Source organism: Myotis yumanensis, unplaced genomic scaffold (genome assembly GCF_028538775.1).
Source record: "Myotis yumanensis isolate MYYU_CA2020_CCGP unplaced genomic scaffold, mMyoYum1.0.hap1 SCAF_2, whole genome shotgun sequence".
Classification (NCBI taxonomy): Eukaryota; Metazoa; Chordata; class Mammalia; order Chiroptera; family Vespertilionidae; genus Myotis; species Myotis yumanensis.
The window spans coordinates 72,027,318-72,044,869 of record NW_027223753.1 but is presented as its reverse complement, the minus strand read 5'-3'; the positions used below and the strand labels follow the sequence as shown (position 1 = coordinate 72,044,869).

General features: G+C 46.5%; 1 pseudogene; it reads left to right on the top strand.

The window, feature by feature from the left end:
• Positions 1 to 711: 711 nt before the first annotated feature.
• Positions 712 to 1,227, top strand: LOC139002447 (solute carrier family 25 member 16 pseudogene; annotated as a pseudogene).
• Positions 1,228 to 17,552: the final 16,325 nt, after the last annotated feature.

Sequence of the window (17,552 nt, the reverse complement as noted above, 5' to 3'; positions counted from 1 at the left end):
AGCCAAGGGTTCAAAAGCCTGAGTGAGGGCAGCAAAGGATGAAGAAATGACAGACAGAGAGAATAAGCTGGGTCTAGGTCAGGGGTGGGCAAACTTTTTGACTCGAGGGCCACAATGGGTTCTTAAACTGGACCGGAGGGCCGGAACAAAAGCATGGATGGAGTGTTTGTGTGAACTAATATAAATTCAAAGTAAACATCATTACATAAAAGGGTACGGTCTTTTTTTTTTTTTTTTTAGTTTTATTCATTTCAAACGGGCCGGATCCGGCCCTCGGGCCGTAGTTTGCCCACGGCTGGTCTAGGTGGATCTCCTGTGCCTGGCTGAGGCCACACAGAGAGATTCAGAGGCAAGCTGAGCCTTTATTTTATAGCCAGAGGTAAACAAGGTAGTGGTCACCACAGTTACAATGTTCTTGTGAGTTTCACTTGTTTTGGCAGCACTTGCTACATCTCCCTCAGCCCATTAGCTTCCCAGATAAGATCTAGGGAGGTCATAAGGTCAAGCCTAATTATGCTAAGAGGACTGTGCCCTCTAAGCTGGGACTTGTTTGTGGCTTTGCCAACAGGTCAGTCTGAGGCTTAACCCTATAGCCGAGCCCTACAAGTACAAGTTCACAATCACCATTACAAACATTTAGGAGTACTTTCTACCTTGCGTGCTGTTCCCCAAAAGGAGGGATACCTTGGATTGTACACAGGGAATGGTGCAATGATGATTTGAATCTTTCCCTACGGTGCAATCCAGTTTATGGCGTTTGAGCACTATAAAACGTTCATTACTACAAAGCTGGGGATTTCCAGTCATGGGCACAGATTAATGGCTGGATTCAGGGCAGGTCTGACAGCGGTATCTGTACTTACCCTCTTGACATGGTTAGAGATCACCTAGCATTCCAGGTGAAAGGGGAACATACTTACACAGGAATTACTCATGCATTCAAAACAATTTATGCAAAGGAAGTGGTTCCTTGGACTGTACTGAGGCCTGATGCCTATTATACCAGGATAGGCTCTATATGTAGGTGTTTTATTTTTTACTTTTGGTACCTTAGAGAGTGTTGGGCTTTCCCAGGCGCCCACCCTTCTTGGCAGGTCTTCATCAGATAATCCTATTGTCTTAGTTTTGAAAACTCACATAAACTCACTTTGTGGTGGTGTGGTTGGAGCAACAGCACAGACAATATCCTGCCCCAAAAGCTGCTCTCTTTCTGATGGAGACTATTAGGCCACTGTTTCCCGTTTGAAAGGCACCTTCAGCTTTCTGCTCATTTGAAGAACAGAAATGAGGGTATGCCCCAGCTCCCAGAATGAGGCTGCTGCTCAGTTCCAGCCTTCCCGGCATTCCCACCTGCCCCAAGTTGGCTCTTCTGGGAATCCCTGACATTGAGCAGAATTCTCCTTGAGGGCCTGTGCTTGCTATCTCCACACCTGATGAATGCTGGATCCATGTAACATGGAATTCTCCACAGGAGTAAGGGAAGTTCATTCAGGGAGCACCCACGTCAGAGCTTTCCATCACCACAGTTTCCCGAGAGCCCAGTCTGCCCACAAAGACCTTCTCTCTGGAAGATAAGTGTCCAGTGTTCACGCCACTGCTCAGGACCAGCTCTGAATATCCCTAATGGCTCCGAGGCACAATGCTCACTCTGTCTTTTCAAGGCTTTTGGTTTTGTTTTCAAAATGTCAACAGGTAACGGTAAGTGCTGATTAAACAGGCAGAAGAGCCTTGCCCAAGGAGAGCGCTCACTGCCCAATCTTCATCCAGCCCTTTCAGCTCCGCCCCCACGACAGGGCAGTGGGCAGGTGGGCCTGGCTGTGCCACTCTGTGTAGTCGGGACACTGTCTTCCCCTTTGGGGCTTGGGGTTTTCTTCAATTCTTTGACGCTGGAAAGAACTCACAGCAGATGCTCAGGAGTAGGAAAGGTCTGTGGTTTCACTTACCCTTAGAGCAGGCTCAGCCACCAGGCTAGGTCTTTTTGTGAAATGCAGTTTCCCTCCAGCCCCTAATCAATCCCATTCCCACCAGTAATCTTTGCATCAGTAATTGTGGTCCTAAGTTCTATAGTTATCTTTCTTTCTTTCTCTCTCTCTCTCTCTCTCTCTCCACACACACACACACACACACACACACACACACATCTGTAGTTTGGGCTCCTCCACATACTAATCAGCTGAAGCTGCTCACCTGAGGGCTTTTGATGACTCACTTACTCGCTGGCTGTTGGAGCCTGGCCAGGCCTGGAGGCTTAGTTCTTTCCACGTGGCCTCTCCAGTGGCCTGGGCTTCCTCACAACATGATGGCTGAGTGCCAAGGGTAAGCATCCAGAGAGAGAAAGCCAGGTGGAGTTGTATCGCCTTTTGTGACCCAGCCTGAGAGTCACATAGTGTCTATTGGTTGAAGAGTCACAAAGTCCCACTCGGGCCTCAGGGGAAAGGATTTCACCTCTTAATGGGGGAGTGGCAAGGTGTGGAAGAGCAGGTGGGACCAGAAATATTCTTGCATACATTTTGGGGAAATACAATCTACCATACCACCTATGTAGGTACCTCTAGATAATATACTATTGAATTTTGCATGTTCTAGACTTTATAGAAATATTTATACTAAATATAGTCTTCTATAACTTTGTTCCCCCAACATTTGAGTTATTTATATTATTAGGAGAAGTTTGTTCAGTTTTGGAACTAACTGTGTGATATTTCATTGCAATCAGTTACCACAACTTGGTTGTCCATTTTTCTGTTGGATATTTATGTTGTTTCCAGCCCCGCTTTTGAGGGGAACTGTGTTTATGTGTTTAGCTATTTTTATAGTGCTGCTATGACCATTCTGTAGAACTTGGCTAGTTCATATGAGCCTAGAGCAATAGTTCTCAACCAGGGGTTGAGCAGTGAAGACAAAGTCACCACTGCATGTACTACTGGGTACATTTTTCTAAAGCATTTTACATCAAAGGAAAGGCCCCATTGATTTTTAGCAATGTCAGGGGCATTCAACAAATGTCCCAGACATTTTTGGTTTTCATGACTGGACTAAGGACCATTGCCACTGGCATTTTGTGGGTAGAGGCCAGGGATGCTGTAAACATCCTATGACAGACAGGACAGCCCATGACAACAAGGAATTATCTGGTCCAAGCTGTCAATCGTGCCAAGTTGAGAAACCCTAGCTTAGAGCATACATGTAGGAGTAGAATTCCTTAGGTAATAGGGTATTTATAGTTCCAAGTTTACTTTAAGGTACTCAAATAGTTTCCCAAGTGGTTAGACCAGTTTATACTCCACCAGCATGGAATGCTCCACATCCTTTGATAGTGTCAACCTTCTTAATTTTTGCTAATTTATGTTTTCTTCTCTCTGAAATGCATGTGCATGTGTTCTGCCTTTTTTTTTTTTATAGAACTGATTTGTAGGAGTTCTTTATATATTCAGGGTATTAATCCTTTGTTGGTTGTGTGTGTTGTAAATATCTTTTCTCAGTTGGTGGCTCATCTTCTCACTTCTTCATAGTGCTTTTGATGAACAGACGTTCTTAAAATTTTATGTGGTTAATCTCATTAATCTTATAATAGCCTCATTTACTAGTACAGTTTGCAATTTGGGGTCAATATTAAAGAAAATCTGTCCAGCCCTGAGTTTTCACTGCCTCCCAAACCTGGCAGACTATTGGGCGCTCTTCCCTTCCAGTTGGTGAGACCTGGTGTTCCTCTTGCTGACCCCAGAGGTAGCTGTCCATCCTCCTCTTCTGCCACGATTGCTTGGTCCTAGTGGGTAGTGGACTTCAGCCTTGATTATCTGATGGACTGCACTTTCTCTGCTGATTCTGGACCCTTTCAGTGACCTCTCTATCCCTGTCCACCAGGACCTGACTCTGATGTCTGGGGACTGGCCTCAAAATGAACTGACTTCTCTGAAACCACAGTGCCCAGCAGTGTCAGCACTGCCGAAATGCCCCTTAGATAGCGCCTTGCCAGGATTGAGCCCCAGTTTCCTACAGTACTGGGATAGCTTTATCTGGACCCATCTGAGACCCTCTCCCAGGGCTGGGGTCAATAATGGGGTAGAGCTGAAGATGCCAAGTGGTGCCCAGGAACACTTCTGCTCACAAGAGGGGCGGCCCAAGAGAAGCCGTCTACTCTGACACTCTACCTTCAAGCCAGGCCTGCCCACCCCGTGACCCTTAACGCTGACCACAGTTGAAGGACAGCCTTGGAGCTCTCTATTCCATCCAGGGCAGCCAACCTGTACAGAATTTTGTTTCATTCCCCCTTTAGCTCCACCCATGTCCCAACTTTGGCACCTCTTCCTCCTGGGCTCTCTCATCCTTAGACTTCACATTGGTCTAGGTTTTTCTTGCTTTGACACTCAGCACCTTGTAAGGGGGTTGAATGAAGCTCACCTTTTGGCTCTAACTGTTCCTATCGGCCCCAGGAAAGGTACCTTATCTTGGCTCAAGCTCCCATGACCCAAACCCATGTATTTGGGAAAACTTGAAGATAAAGGTTTCCAAGTGTCCAGTCTGAACAATTTCCAGGCCAAGGAGAACATAACTCTTAAGGTGGGGAACAAAGAGAAGGTGAAAGCAAGAGTCAAAGCAGCCAGCAGTAGAAAGATAGAGGAGGATGGATAGGTAGAGTGAGGGAACCTGAAACCCCGGAAATGTACACGATGGAGAGCTAGCATGGGGGGCGTTCTAGCACCCTAGTTAAGGGCACAGCCTTTGATGAAGACTCTCCTAACCTTAATGTGTATGATCTCAGGCAGATTATCCTCCCAGAGCCCTGTTTTCATCATCTGTAAAGTGGGATTGGCAAAGAGTAAATGATTGTATGAAGAGTAAATGATAATAAATATATAAAGTATTTTCAACGTATTTGGCACAGAGTAAGTATTCAGAATGGCAGCTGTTACCATCGTCAGTCCATAAACAGAATGCCAGCTACCAAGTAGTTTCTTTTTTTTTTTTTTTTTTTAATTGATTTCAGAGAGGAAGGAAGAGGGAGAGAGAGATAGAAACATCAGTGATGAGAGAGAATCACTGACTGGTTGCCTCCTGCATGCCCCCCACTGGGGATCAAGCCCACAACCCCGGGCATGTGCCCTTGTCCGGAATTGAACCTGGGACCCTTCAGTCCACAGGCCGACACTCTATCCACCGAACCCAACTGGCTAGAGCCCAAGTTGTTTCTTATGGGTGTACTGGAACAGACCAGGGGTTAGTAAACTGTGGCCTGTGGGCCACATCCAGCTTACTGACTGTTTCTGTATGACCCGTGAGATAAGAATGGTTTTTACACATAGAAATGGTTGACAAGTGAAATTCAAATTTGAGTGTTTGTAAATAAAGTTTTCCTGGAACATAGCCATGCTATTTGTTTTATATTGTCTTATTTCCTACCTCTTTACAGAAAGTTTGCTGACCCCTGGCATAGACTCCGCAGACTAGGGCAAATGCTTTAGTCAGTGGAACCTTGCAGGATTGGGCTACCTCCTCCACTCCCCAGCTCTACACACGCTGGTTACCTTTCTCTGCCTACCAGCCCTCCCCTAGTGCCCCAGAGAACCTTCTAGTCAAGCCAGCAGCATTTGACACAATGCACTGATGTCTGGATTCTGAACAATGAGGCTGAGTCATTGCAAGACCATACAGGGGAGCCAGGACAGGACTGTTTTGAGATTAAAATAAAATGTGCAGAAGTGCTCTGTAAATGCAGTGGGTATTATTATTCAGCAAATAATGGTTTCCATGTGTTTTACTCTTTGTTTAATAATGTGTGTACAGTCCTTTTCTTTAAACCAAAATGTCTTATTAACCAGAATGCTCACATTTCTTAGCAAACCAAGTAAGTTTTTAACCCACATGAAATCATCCATTCAGCATGTCAAACTCCACCCTCAAAATGGAGTTTTGAGCTCCCGAGCTGTTCCTAGAGAAAACCCCTGGCTCCTGCCATCTTTTTATGTTTCCTCTTTACTTCTTGTTCATCTGTCTCCATTTTTTTCCCTGGTTTCTGTGCTTTAGACCACTTGATTGCTGTAGATAGCTGAGTAGAGAGCAGATAAAAGTCATTGCATTTGAAGAAGCCAAGGAATTGTGAGGCCAAGGTTTTAAGAGACTCATCAGCCAGATTTTGGCATTTCCCAAGGTGATGGTAAGTGCTGTGAGCCAATTCTTCAATAACTATAATGGGAGACCCAGTGTTTGGTAGGGGACACCCATGAAGAAAAGCAGAGGGGAGAAGAGGTGGATGGCAGGAGAATCAAAGGATGTTTTTATAAAGGAGGGGACAAGCAGAGCACCAGGGAGAGTAAGACAATGCTGGTCTCCTCTGGGTCCCCATGTCCTGCCACCTTCCCTGGAGATGGTGGTAAAGGAAGGCTGGGAAGAGCCCTCACGGAGGAGTGAAGGAGCACTGGGGAGAAAAGACTGAGGTTTGGGGTGCTGTTTACCTTACATGGGGCCCCAGAGGATATACTGGGGAAGGGTGACAGCAAATTCCAGGAGCAGTGGGGGGCGGGGAGGGGAGGTCAGCAGGAGTATGGTGAGAACAATTCAGGGTTTAGGGCAGCGGTTCTTAACCTGTGGGTCGCGACCCCTTTGGGGGTCGAACGACCCTTTCACAGGGGTCGCCTAAGACCATCGGAAAACACATATAAAATTACATATTGTTTTTGTGATTAATCACTATGCTTTAATTATGTTCAATTTGTAACAATGAAAATACATCTCCTACATATCAGATATCTACATTACAATTCAAAACAGTAGCAAAATTACAGTTATGAAGTAGCAACGAAAATAATTTTATGGTTGGGGGTCACCACAACATGAAGAACTATATTAAAGGGTCGTGGCTTTAGGAAGGTTGAGAACCACTGGTTTAGGGTAGAGACATGTCCTCAGGGGGTTGCATTTCCGGTGGAAGCCAAGGTTAGCAGGAACCTGAGTCACCCTAGGATTAGCTGGTTCCACATTCCAGTTGAAATGCTAGGGTAAGGTTGCTCTTGTTCAGAGAGCAGGGGAGGAGAGAGAGGGTATGGGCAAGAGAAGCCTGATGCCCCCTGACGGGATGGGAGGTGGATATTGTAGCTGCCACAAGCCAGTCCCTTGGTGTAAGTGTGTTAATAAGATGCTTGTACCAGGACTATATGTGTTGGTGACTTTATATAATTTCCTGGACAACTTCAATACTATGCAGTTACTTAAAGCGCTGAAGGAAGAGGCTCAGGTTTCTGATGACATCTGTCAGCATGACTAATGCTGCCCTGGAATGTCCTTCCCCAGGTACCGGTGGGGCTCACCCTTCACCCAGGTTTCTCTCAAAGACGGGCCTCCTCTGACCCCTGTACCCCAAACAGCTCTCACCACCACTTGCTCCCATCTCACCCTACTTTATTTCCCTTCATTCCACATATGTCCACCTGACACATTCTATATTTTTATTAGTTAACTGTCATCCCCACTAGAATGTAAGCCCTTTGAGGTCACAGGCTTCCTTGGGTTCTCTACCCTACTCCCCAGTGCCCAGAGCAGTGCCTGACAGAGAGCAGACAGAGCTCAGTAAATATTTGTGAACAAATGAATGAATGGATTGATAATGAGGATGGTGAGTATAGGCTGTTCACATGGCCCTCAGGGATATCATCTCTCAATAGAAGCCAGTTGCTCTGTTAGTGATTCTGTTAACCCTTGGGCAGTCTCTCTTCACCAGGCCTCCTGTAATGAAAGTGAATTGCCTAAAATGGAAAGTGAGTTGCCTAAAATTCAGTGCTACCACCAACTCGAAGTTTTATGCAATTCAATCTAATTGCTAGAAATTCAGCACTTTCTTTGCCAGCTCCCTCCCCTACCTTGCTCTTCCCACTTAACTGCTTTTTCTGTTGTTGGCCAAGATATCAGAACCTGAGATTAGAGTAAGAAAATTGGGACCCTTCCATGACCCCATGCCAAGACTTGAGGTTTTTAATGACTAAGACAATCAGACAGCCTTCTTTCCCCAAGGGCCCGGAGACTGTGCAGAGAACTGATAATGAAACATAATTATATGACAGTATAAGGACAACAGCAGGGAGTGAGCTAGCTTCAGAAGGGCTTCCCTTGAGGAATGATATCTGAATATCAAGCTAAAGGATGAGGAGGATTTAACTGAGCAAAGAAGGGTTGGGTAAAGGTATATATCAGGGCAATTCCCCGAGGCTAGAGAAGGAACGTGCCAGGAAACTGAGCAGGAGGTGGGAGTAGTGAGTAAAGCTAGAGACAAACAGACCGGGATCCCAGCTCCAACACTACTTAGCTGTGTGACCCGGGGCAAGTTAATTAGCTCATTTGAGGATCAGCTTCCTGATTGCGAAAGTAGTAGTACCTAGGATAGGTTCAGGAGACAATACAGGTAAAATGCTTAGCAAAGTGCCACACAGTAAGTAGTGTATACGGTGCTCTTGTACTACTAGTCCTGGTACAGTGCCCAGCACGTGGTGGGTGCTCGGCAGACCGTGAATGAGCTGCAGGCTCCTAAAGGTAGCAGTTCTCTCCCGGACACCCAATTCTTTACCACCAAGAAGCCCGCTTCCCTTGCTAGAGGTTCACTCCTTTCCTGGGTCCCAAACCAGAGTCTGTCTACTTCATACCAAGCAGACCGGCGCACTGGAACTTTTTCTCACTACAGGCCATCTGACTTGCTATGTTAGGAGAGCAGCAAAAGCCCTTTAAGAAGCTGTGGAACTGAAAGGCCGGGTCGTTTTTGACCAGACTTCACCAGCTGGGAGTCCAGATCTGGATGTGGAATAAGAAGGGTGAGGGATACTAGGTGATATTTCTTCTGGAGGTAAGAGCTGTCCCAGAACCCAAGTCAATACAGGCTCTCTCCAGAGTTCTGGTGGTTCCACATTCTGTTTTGTGCTTTAATTCAGGCTAAGATGAGGCATAATTTATGTATAATAATTTATGGGTCCCATGGCAACACATTACTTTTCCCCTGAACTTTTCTAAGAAAAAATTAAATCTACAGAAAAGTTGAAGGTTTTCTATAGGTTCATAAATACAATGAACACATATAACCCTTTACTAGATTCATTACTTGTTAATATTTTGCCATATTTGCACGCACTCTTTACTTTCTTTTTGCTGAGTACTTTTTTTTGTTTTGTTTTTTCTGTTTTTTGTTTTTTACATGTTGATTTCTTCTTTTTTAAAATAATTTTTTATTGTTGAAAGTATTACATATGTTCCCCTTTCCCCCCCCCCCATTGACTCCCTCCAGCCCACCCTCCTCTCCACCCCAGGCCTTCAGCACCCTATTGTCTGTGTCCATGGGTTATGCCTATACAAGATCTTTGGTTGATTACCTCCCACCCACCCACCTGTGGGGAAGCACAAGCGACTTGGTTGGATACACTGCTAAGGGGAAAAAGCAAGATGAATGAAAGCATGTATAGTATACTTTAATTTAAGAAAATACATTGATTGCTTATTTTAAAAAATAATGAGAAAAGTAAATACCAACACATCAAAAGACCAAGAAGCCTTTGAAAAGGTACTGAACATCAGTAGCCATCAAGAAAATACAAATTACAATTACAATAAAATAATACTACACACCCACCAGAATGGCTAAAATTAAAAAGACCAAATAGAATACCAAGTATTGGCAAAGATGAGGCTCAATAGGAACCTTTATGCGCTTGGCTTGGAGATGTAACACTCCCGTCTCTGTTTCTGGTCACATGGCCATCTTCTCCCTGAGTCTGTCTGTGTTCAAATGTTCTTCCTCCTCTAAGGCTGAGCGAGGGCGAGCCTCATTTTAACCTGATTACTTCATGGGCATGGAAGTTAGGACTTCACCATACCTTTTGGGGGGACACAATTCAACCAGTAATAACCATTAAGGGCAGCTAGTATCACAGAAAAACACCAGACATTATATGTTACTAGGGGCCCAGTGCACAAATTTATGCACCTTGAAAGGAACTGTGGGCCATGAAGCTGCAGTGGGCACAGGGCGAGGGGTGGTCTCGGCCCATCCTCTGTGCCCCCGTCCAGCCCCTCCAACCGTGGACCCCGGTCCCCTGTCTGCCAGCAGCCCTGCTCCTGCTGCCACCACTCCCACGTGCTGACAGCGCTGGCCCTGCTCACACCCGCTGACAGCGCAGAGTGATTTGGGCTGGTGCCACCAGTGGGTGTGAGTGGGGCCAGCATCATCAGTGGATACGAGCAGTGGCTTCTGCCCCAATTGCCACTCAGGAACAGGGGGAGGTAGAGAAGCCCTCAGGGGCGATTGGGGCTGGCAGCCACCACTCAAACCCGCTAACAGCGCCGAGCGATCGGGACAGCACTGGGTTCTGGTAGCAGGTGCGAGTGGCAGCTCGGGCACTGGCTGCGGGTGGGAGTGGGGCTGGCGTGGGAGCAAAGAATTTTCAGTAACCACCAGAGGCTTGCCTAGATGACAGTGACTGGCGCCCTGCCTTGGTCTGGCGCCCCTGCTCACCTGCTCCACCATCCCGCTGTGGCCGACATCCACTATGTTCTGCTTGCACCCCCTGGTGGTCAGCGCACATCATAGCAACTGGTTGTTCTGCCATTCGGTCTATTTGCATATTAGGGTTTTATATATATAGATTGTCAAATAATTAGAACCAAATCAGACCAAGTCTAGAGCTAACTACCAGTTTACAGTAAACAGAAGGGAGAAAAGAGCATGCTAAAAGCAGCACAGGCATATAATTGGCAGAGTCCAGAATGTGGGATATTCTGCAGGACAAATGACTCGGTTTCTTCAACAAGTAACTTTCAAGGAGAAAACAGAGGGAGAGAAATCTATAAATTAAAATGGATGTAATAGACCTAGCAACCAAATCCAATGTATAGATCTTATTTGAAAATTTGAATACTTTATAGATATTTAATGATCTAAACGGATTATTGATAATTTGGTAGTAGTGTTTTAAAAACAGAAAGTTCTTAACTCATTATTAGAATACATACCCTTTGATGAAATGACTTGATGTTTGGGAGGTGGAAGGGGAGTAGGGAATGGGTTAGGTATAAAACAGAATTAACCATGTTAATGAGGTATGGCATTGGGTACATGGGGGTTCTTTTTATTATTTTCTTTATTTGCTGAAAATTTTTATCATATAAAATTATAAAAATAGCCCTGGCCAGTGTGGCTCAGTTGATTATCATCCCATGCATGGAGGGGTTGCTGGCTTGATTCCTGGTCAGGGCACATGCCCTGGTTGCAGGCTTGACCCCTGGTGGGGAATGTGCAGGAGGCAGCCAATGAATGTTTTGCTCTCACATGGATGTTTCTCTCTCTCCCTCGCCCTAAAAAATTAATAAAAATATTTTTTAAAAATTATAAAAATAAAAAATGCAGTATGTTAATTCAGTTTCTCAACTTGGGGTAGTCAGCATTAGATTTTATCTTCTGAAGACATCTCCTTCCCCAGACTCACTGAGATCTACTGTTTGATGTACTTTTGTAGGATGTTAAGTTTCCTCTTTTCAGAAGTATCTACTGCAGCTTGATTGCTGATGGAGAAATTTTGTTTATTGGAGGCTCCTGGCTAGCTGACAAAAATATTTTTCATTGCTCTAATGAAAAGAGTTTGGCTCAGTGGATAGAGCGCCGGCCTGTGACTGAAGGGTCCCAGGTTTGATTTGAGTCAAGGACGTGTACCTTGGTTGTAGGCTAGATTACCCACTGGGGGTGTGTGCAGGAGGCAACCAATTGATATGTCTCTTTCTGTCTCTCCCCCTCTCTTCCACTCTCTCTAAAAATCAATGGAAAAATATCCTCAAGTGAGGATTAGCAAAAAGTAAATAAATAAAAAATTTTTTTTCATTAGGCAAGAAAGAAATTTTTAAAAACACCTTTTATTATGGAAGTACTATGCACATAACATGTGTGGGGGTAAAAGAAACCCAAAATATTCCCACAAAAAAAGAAGATCATTCCTTCTACCCCAGTTCTCCTCAGAGGCTCTGTTTTCTAATTTTCTTGTGAATTACTCTATTTTTCTAGGCATATAAAAAAAATAAACACAAGTTAGACCTTACTGCAAACACTATATGCAACTTGCTTTATAAATTTGTTTTTCACCCAGCAGTATATCTTTAGAGTCTTTTTCATAGCAGCAAATTCAAATCCTCCTTTTTTATTTCACTTTATGAAAATACCATATTGGCAAGCATTTCCCCCAATTATTTAGTCTTTCTGATAATGTTACAACACACCTTCTTGTACACAAATAGCAAAGGAATTTTGTTGAAAACTGTATCTCCTAAAAAACTCCTCCTTCATTCTTCCACCCCCGGGACAGGAAGCGCCCTGTGGTATGAAGCAATCCCCCTCCTGGAGCTGGCAGCTGGAGGGGGCAGTCAGGAGTGTACCTGGCTCCCAGGCGCAGGGATGCCTGGCGCCCACAGCTCTGTGGCTGGTGGTGGATGCGCTCCTGAGACCCCTGTATAGACACCCCGGCCCTGGTGAATAAAGCCCTAGCATCACGTCGTTAGGTAAGTCCGCTGGCTTTGAGGGAGTTTGGGGTTCAACTCAATTCGATTCACTGGATGCAGCAATTGTTTAGTTGGTGGTATGGTGAATTTAAAGTTAAGGCGCTAAAATGTTAATGTGGCCACTATCTCTCAGGCCAGAGCAGCTCAGAGCCCTGAAGACACTATGAAAGGCGGCATGCTGAGTGGGTTAGCAGAGTAAGCTTTTATTTTAGTCTATTGCTTTTTTTTTTTTTTTAAAGATGGTTTGTCTTTAATCCTCTGGAAGCCCTCTGTGTCAGCAAGGCTTTTCTCTGCCGCAGTGTGGGATGGTATTTGGGCATCTCTTGCCAGAAATGGGAATTTCCTGGCAAGGAAGAGAGGCAATTTGAGTAACCCCTACACAGACAAATCCATTGCACTTCAACAGAGCTTCTCAGGTGTCATTGAAGATGTGTGAGAAACCAGATAGAAAGCTATAGAAAATGCTCTTTTAAAAAGTATTGCCCTGGCCGGTGGTCTCAGTGGGTAGAGCATCAGCCTGAGCACTGCCCTCCCACGAAGGGTCGAAGGGCTGAGGGTTGGATTCTGGCCAAGGGTTGCAGGTTCGATCTCCAGCCCAGTTGGGGCTCATGCAGGAGGCAACGTTGGGGACATGATCAGCATCTCAGGCTTCCTTTACAGCGTGGACCGTGAGTGTCTTCAGGGCTCAGAGCTAAATGCACACGAACGGATTTGTTTCTCCTCATAAAAACATAAAATGCTTAGAGTGTCTTTTATTGGAAGAGTAGAAAAAGGTTTATTTACCACGTCTCTCCCTGAAGAGTACACTTTGGAGTGGCTCCTTATTGCTCTTAACTCCCTTTGTAAAACTTGGCCAATCACTTTTTAGAAGACAAGCATATTCTTATTTTGAAGGGATCAATAAGGTTCTTGTTCATCTGACAAGTTCAGTGTTTCCACGTGGCATTTGGCTTAAGAACAGGGGATGCTGAGCCATCATTGCACTAGTGGGACTTGAGGTGGGGATTCAAGTAAGGAAGGCGGGGGTGGGTGGAGAAGGGGGTGAATCTTGGGAAATGGTGGCGGTCCTGAGCGCGCCACAGGAGATGCCGGGTGAGTCGGTTAGAAGTAGAGGGCTGTTTGACATTGAGGAAAAATGAGGAAAAGAGCTAATGAAGTGCTGTGCTGGGGCAGGTGAAATGACTGACCTAGAAACACTGGTCTTTCTGGCACGAGGCTCTAGATACAGTTTACTGTGGTGGCCAGGACCAAGGGTCAGAGACTTTTGTGAGCAGGGACCAGGGGAAGCCAATCACCGGATTTCATGGGGCTGTGGGGAAAAATTCTGTCCAGAGACCAAATGGATTAAGTCCCAACTGAGAAGGACCCTGATTATATAGGCATCTGTCCAGGGAAGCTTTCTCTTTGCTGGCTCCCCCTCTCCCTCCCCCCTGCCCCACCTGCAGGGGTGTCCCATTTCTCATCACCTGTCCAGTCTTCCTGAACAGCTTTTACATCCTGAACTAGTTCAGTTCCATAGAGAAGCTTTTGTTAAGCATTCATTAGCCTGCAGTCTTTTTCACCCTATGAAATTTTGTCAAGTGACTTAATGATTGGGTTTGAACAACTGTGACCTTCAGCTGCCTGAAGATATGTAATGACATCCTTGTTGATTGTAGATTCAAACTCCGGGATCTTTTCAGTCTGCAGGAGGAAATACTAGAAAGGGGTGTAGGGTCCTCCCTTCCTGTCCCCAGGGTCTGTAAGCTAAGACCCAGTCTTACAAGTAAGTGCTCTCGTCAATCTTGATTCTAGTTCCTCTAAACAGATCGATTTCCTAAAGAGACAGAAACACAGGGTGCCTGGTTTAGGAGTCAGAAAACCTGGTTCAGTGTTGCTTTTACCACGGATTAGCTCTGGGCCCGCTGGCAAGATGCACAAAGATTTCAACAGCATGAAAAAAGGTCCTGAAATGATCACATTTAAGGTTAAATTTAAAACAAGATTAAAATGAAAACAGTTGCATCTGGTAGAGAGCTAACATGGCTCTTCCTGTAGAAAAGGCTCACTAGCCCCTGAATGTGAATACAGAAGGAGCTGTGGCCTCCAGAATAGCTCACAATTGCAGGCAGCAAGGGTAGATGCTCAGCTTCCCGAATCAGGAAGGGTAGGGTCCTGCTTTGCTCTGCTCTCTGGCTATGGCATCTCCTGCCTTGAGTCTCACATCTGCCTCCAATCCTTTCTCAATGTGCAATCAGAGTGATTGTTCTTAAAATCAAAATTTGATTGTCATTCTCCTGCTTACAAGCCTTCAATAGCTCCCTATCGCTCTCAGAATAGTCTCATCCAAGGCCTTTCATGATCTCACCTCTCTTGATTTCTTCGGTGTAACTCTTGTCCTGACTCTAGTAGTTCCAACCACAGGCAGTCCTTAGAGCTGGCCCTTCTCTCTCCACTCTAAAAGGCAGTTTCCAACAAGCATACACACACATGCATGGGAGCAGGTGTGGGCCTCTTCACCTGTCAAGTTCATCCTCTGGGATAACAGAGCCCCTCGGCTTGTCCCTGTCATAGCACTTCCCACACCATATTGTAATTGCTTGACAGTGCTCCCGCTCCCATCCCACAGCAGCGAGCCCCTCAAGACAGAGATCTGTTCTTTTTTCCTGTGTTTTTTCAGCATCTTCCTGGTAGGCACTCAGTTTCTATACAATCAATGGGAAGCTGGGGGAACAACGGACAACCCCAAGTGCTTTCAGAGAGGAGTGGTAAGGATGGCAAAGGCCATGGAAATAAGGACAAATGACAGATAAATGAAGACACCTGAACAGTTCAGTCTGGAGAAGAGAGCATCAGGAAGGCATAATAATAACTCACTTATGTCAAGGGCTGCCCCAGGGAGGTGGGATATGATTCACTCTAACTTCTCCAGGGGCAAGTTGCACTCTCTTGGTAGGAGGGAGATGGACATGGTATAAGGAAGCCACTTTGGAGAACACTATGACACGCTGTTTGGGAACATTTGGTGGAGCAAGGGTGCCTTGCAGAGAAGGGATGGCTCCTGGGAACCTAAAGAGCTCCTGGCCCTGAAGGCCCAGCACCATCTCAGGAGAGTGAGTAGAAGGATCCTTGTGTTGGGTGAGGCATTCACCTCGATAATACTGACAGCCCTGCAGCACTGGATTCTAAGATCTGTAGGTCCCTGACAGTTCTAAATGTCCCTGACTTTCTCATCTAGGCCACAACACCACACAATTTAGAAAACTGAACAGACATGATCATTTCTTCTTTAGGGCGTTAGAGTATTTTATCTATTCCACCCACCTGCGATGGAATAGGTAAAATACTGGTCCAGTTAATTGTTCCATTGGGAATGGAAATAGGGACATGGAGGAGTTATATAACCCTCCTAGTGTGTGCAGGGCATAATAAGAGGAAGAATCTTAACAGGAAATGGAACTCTCAATTACTGTGGCATTAAATCAGATGACTTTTCCGGTTCCTGATGACTGCATGAGCCAAGGTGTCCTATGAACTGTCATGTTTCTTAACATTTCACCTTCATTCCACACCTGAAGTTCAAGGACACAACCATGACAGTGGCCATAGGGATGGGCCCTGGAACTAAATTGCCTGTGTGACCTCAGAAAGTTACTTAATCTTTCTGTGACTAACTCAGTTGCCTCATCTATACAATCCTATCTACTAAAAGAGAAACATGGTAATTAGCCATACCTCCGCTACCCTTCCCATTGGCTAATCAGGGTGATATGCAAATTAACTGCCAGCCAAGATGGCGGCCGGCAGCCAGGCAGCTTGAAGCGAACAGGGAGGCTTGCTTGCTTCAGTGACAGAGGAAGCCAACGTTCCCTGCCTGCTGCTGCCAGCCTCTGAGCTTGCAGTTTGAAACATTGTTACAAATATAGAAGCTAAACAAAACCCCAGTAACCTGCTTTCAGCCAGCCGGGATCTCAGAGCTGGAATTGAAACAGTGTTTCGATTATAGAACCCAAACAAACCAGATACCTGCTTTCAGCAGCCGAGGCCTCAGAGCTGGAGCCAAGCCTCAGAGCTAAAGCTGGCCCAGAATAAAAAAAAGAAAAAAGAAAAAAAGGAGTGGTTGGGAGCTTCAGTCACCCGCCAGCCTGAAAACGGCCCTCAGCCCCTCACCCAGACTGGCCAGGCACCCCAGTGGGGACCCCCACCCTGAAGGGGGTGTGACCAGCTGCAAACAGCCATCAGCCCCTCACCCAGGCTGGCCAGGCACCCAAGCGGGATCCCCACCCTGATCCAGGACACCCTTCAGGGCAAACCAGCCGGCCCCCACCTGTGCACCAGGCCTCTATCCTATATAGTAAAAGGTTAATATGCCTCCCAGCACCGGAATCAGCGGAGCCGCGAGGCCTCCCGGCACCAGGATCAGCGTGACGGGGCAGCGCCCAAACCCCCTGATCGCCCTGCGGCTCTGTGTGTGATAGGGGGCGGGGCCACAACCTCCCTATCTGCCCTGCTCTGTTCCTGACAGGGGAAGGTGTTCCAACCCTCTGATCAGCCCTGCTCTGTGCCTGATAAGGGGGAGCTCCCCAACCCCCTGATTGCCCTGCGGCTCTGTGTGTGACAGGGTGCGGCGCCCCCCCCCCCCCACGGGCCCTGCTCTGTGTGTGATGGGGTAGAACCATAACCTCCCCATCGTCCCTGCCCTGACAGGGTGTGACTCCCCAACCCCCTGATCTGCCCTGCTCTGTGCGTGACAGGGGGGAGCTCCCCAACCCCCTGATCAACCCTGCTCTGTGTGTGACAGGGTACGAAGCCCCAACCCCCCTGATGGGCCCTGCTCTGTGAGTGACAGGGGGCAGCGCCCCAACCCCCTGATAGGCCCTGCTCTGTGCGTGACAGGGGGTGGCGCTGCAACCTCCCCATCGACCCTGCCTTGAGTGTGACAGGGGGCGGTGCCCCAACCCCCCAATCAGCCCTACCCTGAGTGTGACTGGGGGTGGCATCGCAACCTCCCGATCCACCCTGCTCTGTGCATGACAGGGGGTGGTGCCCCAACTCCC